We start from the raw sequence: 9,293 nt of genomic DNA, 5'->3' as shown, positions 1-9,293 counted from the left end.
AGGTTGCCTTTTACTAGATTCTCACTGCTCCTCTAGATGTTTTCCTCTAGCTGCAGTAGCTGCCCTAGGGCCATTGTTGTCCTTCCCCAAAAAAGAGACATCAGGTCAAACCATTGGATTATCCCCTTCTAAATCAGGTTGTTATGATTTTCCATTTACTGAAACAAAGATTTGCTTAGCAATTCCCCTTTGTGCCCCCTTGATCTTCTTATTAGATTTTGCCGATGGATTCCTTCTGTTGCAAGACTCGAACGAGTGTTCAATGTAGTTACAAAAATTGCAAAATTCAGGTATATTTTGATACTCTAGCTCAACATAGAAAGCAAAACCCCTTATTTTAACCAAGACCTTGTACCTGAACTCCTTAGTTAGGAGGTCTAAATCAACCAGAACTCTAACAAAATGACCAAAATATCAAAGGATGACTTGTTAGAGGCAAAGTCTATGCAGACGGGTGTCCCAATGCTAGTGGCAATAGCAAACAGAATTTTAGGTCTCCAGTATTCCTGCGAGAGGCCATGAGTTCAAACCCACTCTTGAACTGAAGTTTAGTGAATGGAAGAAGACACAGTCTATTGACCAAGGGAAAAGCTTAAGAAGTCCAGGACTTACATTCCCAGATTGAACAGACCTTACACGCCTAACATCTTCAAGGGAAGAGAAAGAAAACTTGAAATAACCCTTTGCCAAGCTGTGTTAAACCACATTTGTCAATAGAGATCCAAAGAGACAAAATTTTGAGACGCAAGTTATCTCTAGTAAGAGGGGTAGAACCCTTGGGCCAGATTACCTTACCATGAAGGTTATGTTTGCACGCCTCTACACCAAGTAGGCATTCATCTTCGGGGATTGAGATGACAAGCCTATCACCCTTGGCACACGGTTTTGGAAGTTGACTTACTGCTATGTTGCACACATTGTTGACGGCCTCTGCGAAAGACTTAACAATCTTTGACTTTTCTGAATTTTTGGGCATATAAATAGCAGCGTTGATGATGATTTCGGGAAAAAGAAGAGAGATTCCAGAGCAATCCATGCTCACGAAGAAGATGAATAGTAGCTAGGTCAGCAGTTGATATTTTCGCTATAGCATCCAAAGAAAATTGCGGTTCCTAAATTTTTTGACCATTTCTCGATTTAAGGTTGTTACATGGAAAATATATCTAGTTTTCTTAAAGAGCTTCTTCTCTTAAACTGATTGTTAAGATCTGAAGATAAGGCCCCATTCATATTTCATTCTTTATTATCCTCCTGTTTTATCAATAGATATATGCAGCCTTATTTGCATCAGCTGTTTTCTGTGACTAGAAGCCATGATCAATTGGCTACAAAGCAGCGATCTTAGTGTGAAGGTAATAGTCGTGGTATGTAAAATATATAATCCACAATAAATATGAAAATAACAAATGTAGGCTTCTGTATCATTTTCTTAATAAAACTAGGCTAAGTTAATACCTAACCATAGTTCCTGGATCAAAAGACAATTAAAGAAATGAGATTCTTGTTTTCGAGACAAAATATAGATTTATAATTTAGATACGAGATACACACACATGACATAGACTTCCGGTATTTAAACTGGGCAGCTATCTCATTAATGAATAATGATAGTATTGCCCAGTAACAACAGATACACTCTTCTTTTTAGAAGCTGGACATATTAGATTCTCTTATTTGAAAATTTAGAAGGTAAGGCAGCTGAATTTAAGTTCATGAATTTGATGAAAGCTTAGCGGAGATTGAAAGGATATATGAAATTGCAATCAGTGGTTCAGACGAAGAGAAGATATCTGCTGCTACCATTCTGTGTGGGGCATCTCTAGTACGTGGATGGAATATACAGGTAATCCTAATACTTTGGCTACAGAAAGACTACAGTTGTTTTCTTGCTTAGTTCTATTATAATTGTGAATTAGAGCGAAAGTGTGAGAAAAGATGACAAAAGGACAGGAAATGTATAAAGAGAATTTAAGGGAAACTTAGGTTTAATCGTAACTATCTTTTTGAACCATAACAAGAAAAAATGACTATCTTCTGAATATTAACAATAACGAAGCTGTGCCTTTACATTTGTAGATGTCATGATACAAGTGAGGCTAGTATTCTGTTAAAGCCTATGAAGCACAAACACTCCAGGGATTAGACGAGTCTCTGTGTCCAATATATTTCAATGACCGATACCAGTACAATATTTGTATGACAAGTGAGACAACTGTCTCCAAAAAAAGCTTTTTTGTTTGCTTCAATACACCTTGGACACTCCTCAGACACATCTACAATAACAATTGACACTTGCTCCAACTTTTAATTAGGCATTTGAAAAATTCTCACATGTGCATATCTTTTCACATGCACAACACTTTTTTTATCTTCTGCAATATTCAGTTATGATGATCAATGAGGGAGCTAAAGACCTTAAATTTGAATGCATCATTTTTACCTTTTCGGTAGTAAATGAATGAAGGTGATTAGTATATCTTGTTTTACATTTTTTTTATAATGAAACTTATTTAGATTCATATATAAGGTTTGGTCCACAATTTAGATCTTCATAAATGATGTTCAGGTTTTATTTACTTATAATATGTGTTGGTGTCATGTTTTTTTTACATTAGTGGTGTCAACGAGTCCATGTCGGTGTCTAGCCGCCCAAACATTAAATTTGATTTAGCTCCCAAAGACATAGTTTCCAATAGTAGATAGTCTGTCATCTAGATCAGCAGCTCAATCTGCATGTCAGAGGAAAAGATTGTTCTAGTAATGTTGATTTGAGCAAACGGCCACCACCTGTACCTTTAATGTACTTAAGAGTTCTCTTAACCATTCTCAAGTGCTCGTCTAAGGATTGAGAGAGGAATTGATAAGCCTTGTTCATAAGATAGGAGTTTTTAGCCCATGGTCTAGTCATTGTTGCATACCCCTAATCATATAGAAAGTATGATTCCTTAATCAGCCTCATCCTTGAAGGTTGCTGTTAGAAACCCAGGAATTGGATTCCAAAGAAATAACAATTTTATTGAGAATTAGGAGAGAATCTCTTCTCAACAATGGTTTCCCTTTCTCAATAGAGAATACTCTATTCACAGTAACAATATTCAAAGATGCTCTCTACCCTTTGTGTTTTCTTATTTATCCACATACTCTATAACAAACAACCTTAACTAACTGACCACTAGCGACTCTAACAACTCATAACTACTTGAATTTCCTTCTATTCTATAATCCTAACATTGGATACTCTTCTCATAGGTGTGGAAATTCCTTTTTCTTGAGACATGAGATTTCGTTAATGTTAAGAGTCCTACATTGGATGAGATGAGGCCTCAACATAAGTTTATAAGTGGGGGTAGTCAACACCATACAAGCAGGAGTTTGACCCAATCCGAGTTTTAAAACGGTACAACTAAATGTTAGCTATAACATGAAATTTAACAAACTTAAACAGAAAGGCTTAGAGAAATTATTCGGTTCAGCAGACTGCCAGTTTGACCTAACAAGTTCTTTAGTTTCTTTGGTGGCTCCTAAGTACTGACCCCTTCTTTAAATTGTCTTTTATTTTCTTTAAGGTTTATGTTGTTATCTTTGTTTACAGGAACACACTATTATTTTTATCACAATGTTGCTCTCACCTGTTGGTCTGCCTAATCACACTGAGACCGAAAGCCATTTGATCAGCCAAGCTCCACTTCTAAATGTCCTACTTGTTGGAATTTCATCTATAGACTGTGTTCATATTTTCTCCCTGCACGGTTTGGTATGTTCTACTTATCAGTCCTTGACTTAAAGATGTATTTGCCAACAACCTTCTTTTTTTCTTCATTTTTTAATGTGTTTGTTTTGCAGTGTAGGAAGGCTCTTCAACTAATTAAGTTTTTAAGTTTAGAGATTTTTAAAAAAAAAAATGATGGAGGAAGGGGTTTTGTGCCAGAAAACTAACTAATGGTGCATGTACCTTATCTTCTGATGCTGATATAGCTATGGTTTTTTCATTTCAGGTTCCATTACTTGCAGCAGGGCTAATGCTATTATGTGAGGTTTTTGGGTCATGTGTTCCTGATGTCACATGGACTGTCACAGCCGCGGAACAACTCTCTTATCATGAGGTGTTCTCTAATGCATTTACTCTTTTGCTTAGATTCTGGCGGTTTGATATTTTACCCATTGAACAAGTAAGGACCAATGCAGCAGATCCACCACTTGGATCTCTATTTAGTCCTGAATAGCTTTTATTGGTTCGAAACTGTAGAGTATCATCATTTGGAAAATCAACAAAGGATATTCTAAAGCTCAAAAGACTTCCAAACATTACAAACTATCCTAAGGAATCTGTATTTATGAATTCCTTTCCAAAACTATACTTTTGGTATAAGCAACACCAAGAATGCATTGCTTCTATTCGCTCTGGTCTTGGGCCAGGAGGGTCTGTTAATCAGATTGTTGACGCTTTACTAAGCATGATGTTTTGGAAGCTACATGATGGTTCTGTACCTTTGACACATGCGACCTTAGGAAACAGCGGTTCATCTGGATCTGTGTATACACTGGATGAGGCTTTAATTAAACTAAAAGTGCCTGCCTGGGATATTCTGGAAGCCATTCCCTATGTGCTCGATGCTTCTCTTAATGCTTGTGCGCACGGAAAAATCTCTAGCCGTGCGTTGTCAACAGGTTTGCCTTGTTACCTGTTTTTAACTTGAATTATATTGAGTTAGTTAGGAATATAATGAGGGATTGATGCTTCGAAATGTACTATTATCACAAAATGTGGGGTGAGGGCGTTTAGATTGGAGTACAGATGTAAAGCTCCATATGAATTTCTAGGTAGAAAAGGGAGGCATTTTAGTCCTGTTCTCTACTTGGCTTATTTTAAACACAAAATTGCCAAACCAGTTTACAGCATAACAAAACTAAAAATGTGTTGGAAGCAGTGTCTTTTAATTAGTTTCAAAGTTCAATTTACTACCCAAAGGGTTTTATTCAGCAACGTCTCGATTTTGGACGCATCTATTTGTAGTATAATTGGAAATTGGGAATATTTTAAGTCAACACCACATGCATCGACGATGACCAGTCCCTCAAGGCAGCTGAGATCTATTTAAGGAGTTGAGCTCTTCTAACCTATGTTATTTTATATGCACCGGCCAAAGATCAAACTGAATCAAATGGTTAAGAGATTGTGCCACACCACCACGTTGCTTCGCTTTTTTCTATCTTTGGGTTGAAGTAATGGTAGTTCAGATGGGTTACTTACGGCATGAAGTAGTTCATTAAAAATCGTGAAGTGTATTATGAACCATACCAATATAAGTAGAAATAAACCCACGTATATTCGAATTGATGATAGTCCTCAGTCAGTAACAAACTTTATAGAGATCTTGTGTCATTAGTGTAAAGTTTCTAATCCCAACTGTCAAGGAGAGAAGTGACAGATAATTTTGAAAGTATGATAGTTAGGTTAACCACGATGCTCCTTTATTACTGATGGACTATTTTTTCCCTTAAATTTGTCCGGATATTGAATCCACATGCTTGTCAAACTTATACTGGATCATTAATACTGATTCTTCTTATACTTGTTTGGGTTGGTAGCTGTGTAATTTGACTTCTGTATTTTTATTTTGTTTTTTGTCAAAGGCATCAAAGATCTAGCCGATTTTATACCAGCATCTTTAGTTGCCATTGCAAGCTACTTTTCTGCCGAAGTTACAAGGGGCGTATGGAAGCCAGCTTTCATGAATGGAGTGGATTGGCCTAACCCTGCTGCAAATTTATCCATTGTTGAGCAACAGATAAAGAAAACTTTAGCAGACACAGGTGTTAATGTACCAAGCCTTGATGCTGGTAATTGATCTTAGTCACTATTACATTTGTTTTTAAAATAACTTAAATAACATTGTTACAAAGATCCATATGCTTAAAGAGGTTCGTCTTTGACAAATAAGTCAACCAGCTGTATTTTTTATGCACTCATGCATGCAATTATGCTTGTGCTGGACTAAGTTTCGATTTTTTTTGTCATTGTTATTCTATATTGAAATAGTAGGTCTTGATTATATTGACAGTATTCTAAATTCCCTGTAAACAGATGAAGACTCTCCGGCTAAACTTCCTTTGCCTTTGGCAGCTTTCGTAAGCCTGTCAATAACATACAAACTTGACAAAGGCAGAGGGAGATTCCTTGTCCTGATTGCCCCAGTTCTTACTGCCGTTGCTTCTGGTTGCCCCTGGCCCTGCATGCCCGTATTAACTTCTCTGTGGACCCAAAAGGTGATGCGTTGGAGTGATTACTTTGTTCTCCGTGCTTCCGGAACTGTCTTCCAACACAATAGAGATGCTGTAGTTCAACTGCTAAAAAGTTGCTTCAAATCCACTCTTGGATTTGGCACTACATCTATGAGTAATGATGGTGGTGTTGGGGCCCTTCTTGGCCATGGCCTTCCTTTCCAAGTTGCCAGGGGGGTTTCTCCAGTTGCTCCAGGGATTCTTTACTTAAGAGTGTACCGGTCTATTGGCGATATCACATTTTTGAACAAAGAAATCATGTCCATTCTAATGCTTTCAGTTAGAGACTTGGTAAGTAGCGAGTTATCTAAAGGCACTATAAAGAAAACCAGATATGGAATGCAATGTGGACATGTTTCTTTTGTCAGATACATGGCATGTGCCAAGCATGCTGCATTACTTGGGGCTTCTTTGATTTGGATATCAGGTGGTCAAAAATTGGTTCAATCATTGATGATAGATACTGTTCCTTCCTGGTTTTTATCAGCTAATAATTTGGAGCATAATGGTGAACAGCCTGGACCTCTAGTTGCTAAGCTTATCGGCCATGCAATGGCGTATTTTGTTATGCTTAGTGCGGCATTTGCATGGGGTATTGACCATTACTCAGTTCCACCAAATCAACGGGCATTGGTTATTAGGATGCATTTAGAATTCCTTGCAAGCATCCTGGAGAAGAATAAATTACTATGTTGCCATCAGGCTACTTGGCGAGCCTATGTGTCAGGTTTTTTGAAGTTGATGGTGGGTTGCACTCCAATGTGGGTCCAAGAAGTTGATGTGCAATTGTTGAAGAGACTGAGCCAGGGATTAAGACGATTGAATGAAGATGAGTTGGCTCTTCGCCTTTTAGAAGTTGGAGGGATAGGCGTCATGGGTGCGGCAGCTGAAATGATTATAAATATTGAACGTAGTAAATCTATCAGAACTGGGAAATACTATACAGTGTAATACCTTTAAGATGGATGTTAGTAATCTTTACTTTTAGAAACATCAGTGGTTTATACAACTTGCAATAAATTCCTGGTTGCATTAAACAATTATAAAGGTTTTATTTTCAAGTTGGTGCAGTGACTACTTTTCTGCCTATTTCAGTAAACTTCTAATCAAATGGCTTTTATTCGGGTAGTGTGTTTTTCGGTAATTTGTCGATATCGATATCTTTTACTGTAATTATTTGGAGTGTGACTTGTATGTAAACAAAAAAATATATGAATATAGGAATGCTTAATTCCATGAAGCTATATGGTTGAATCTCCTTTCATTATTTTTTCTTTACAATCTTGTATGGTGTCAATTGACAGCATCAACGAGCATAGCGAGCACCAAGGAAAAATTATGGTACCCTGTTATGGATGGACATTGCACGGGAGGTGAATGCATTCCTGCAAGAGAATTTGTTCAGAACAGTGAATGGTAAAGAATAGTACAGGATATTATGGATTGCTCTAATGTATTTCTTACTTAACTATTTTATCATACAATTACCAACCTGATTTTACGAGGATTATGAGATCTTGCAAAGTTTTACTAACAAATTGGTTCTGATGCTGAATACGGAAAAATGAAGTGTGAAAGAAGGAACATTTGGTTCCATATTTATGCAGATGCGAAACGCCCTTTGCAATATCTGTGGAACCAGAATGTCAAGACAGGTTGTGCAATAAGCAATAGAATATGTAGCAAACTCTTTGGGCTTAAATTAAGGAGAAGTTGATTAATAGTAACTATTAAGAAAGCTACTGGAGTAGTTGGTCTCTTTCATATTTGTTATGATAGTAAACATACCAATTTTGCAATTTCTTCTTTTCAACTATTGATGTAAGCATGTTTGCATTATAAACAACCTATCAATAATTCAGAAGAAATTAATCACATGTTAGACCACAGGAAATCACAAAATTAGTGCTAGTTCGAGATTCATGGCAGAAATTGATGTGGACGACGATGTTCAGATGCCAAAAATCGCAATCTCATTGTTGCAACTATCCTATTCCTTATAAAGACTATAGCATGTTAAGCTGAAAAGACATGTGGCAATACCAATACGCGTCCAAAACCTAAACAAATCACATGAAATCCCATAACATAAAGTATGAAGCAACCAAATTATATATCAAGGTTCATAATAAAAAGAGTTTTCCACCCTATTATAACAAAAGAAGTCAATTTAGTTATTATTCAAACTCCTATTTGGTTTGTCTAGAATAAAAGACAGAGATGAAATTTATATGGTCCAAACACAATCAACAATTCTTTAATTCTCAATATGGTGTGTTAGAGAAAAAGTGAGTAACATAGAAGATATAGTGAATAATATAGTTACATGTTTCCATATCGGCTTTTGAGATAAATTCGATAAACAATTTAATATGTAAGATAATTTAGGCCGTGTCTTTTTATTGATCTGATAGTCATTTATTTACACAATACAAATATGTGGTTATGATTCTAATAATCGTTTGTAATCAAAACTAATAATAATTTTTCTATATTTACACATCTAATACACCCCCATAGTCGAAATTGGAGGTGAACGAATGTTGAGACTATCACGAAAGTCATCAAAGAGTTGCAACGGAAGTCCCTTTGTGAAGATGTCAGCAATCTGAAAACACGAGGGAATGTGAAGAACGCGTACTTGACCGCAAGCAACTTTCTCACGCATGAAATGTATATCCATTTCAATATGTTTGGTGTGTTGATGTTGAACAAGATTGTCGAAAAGATAAACTGCGTTGATGTTGCCACAATATACCAGAGTAGATTTTGTGACAGGGCAACATAGTTCCAAGAGTAAGTTGCATAACCAACATGATTCAGACACAACATTAGCTACGCCTCTATATTCGGCTTCGGCACTTAAACGAGACAAGGTATGTTGGCGTTTTGCGGACCATGAGATCAAGTTTTCACCGGGATAAACACAGTAGCCGAAGGTAGATCTTCTTGTGTCAGGACAACTGATCCAATCTGCGTCTGTGTAAGAAATGAGCTTGTCGACAGATGAA

The 9,293-nt window shown here is 36.7% G+C and overlaps 1 pseudogene; it reads left to right on the top strand.

Annotated features, from left to right (window-relative positions):
* Window positions 1-1,597: 1,597 nt before the first annotated feature.
* On the top strand, window positions 1,598-7,377 carry LOC131614212 (mediator of RNA polymerase II transcription subunit 33B-like; annotated as a pseudogene).
* Window positions 7,378-9,293: the final 1,916 nt, after the last annotated feature.

This window comes from Vicia villosa, linkage group LG6 (assembly GCF_029867415.1).
Source record: "Vicia villosa cultivar HV-30 ecotype Madison, WI linkage group LG6, Vvil1.0, whole genome shotgun sequence".
Taxonomy (NCBI): Eukaryota; Viridiplantae; Streptophyta; class Magnoliopsida; order Fabales; family Fabaceae; genus Vicia; species Vicia villosa.
Note: the sequence above shows the minus strand (reverse complement) of the source record. Positions and strands in the feature narration are given on the sequence as shown.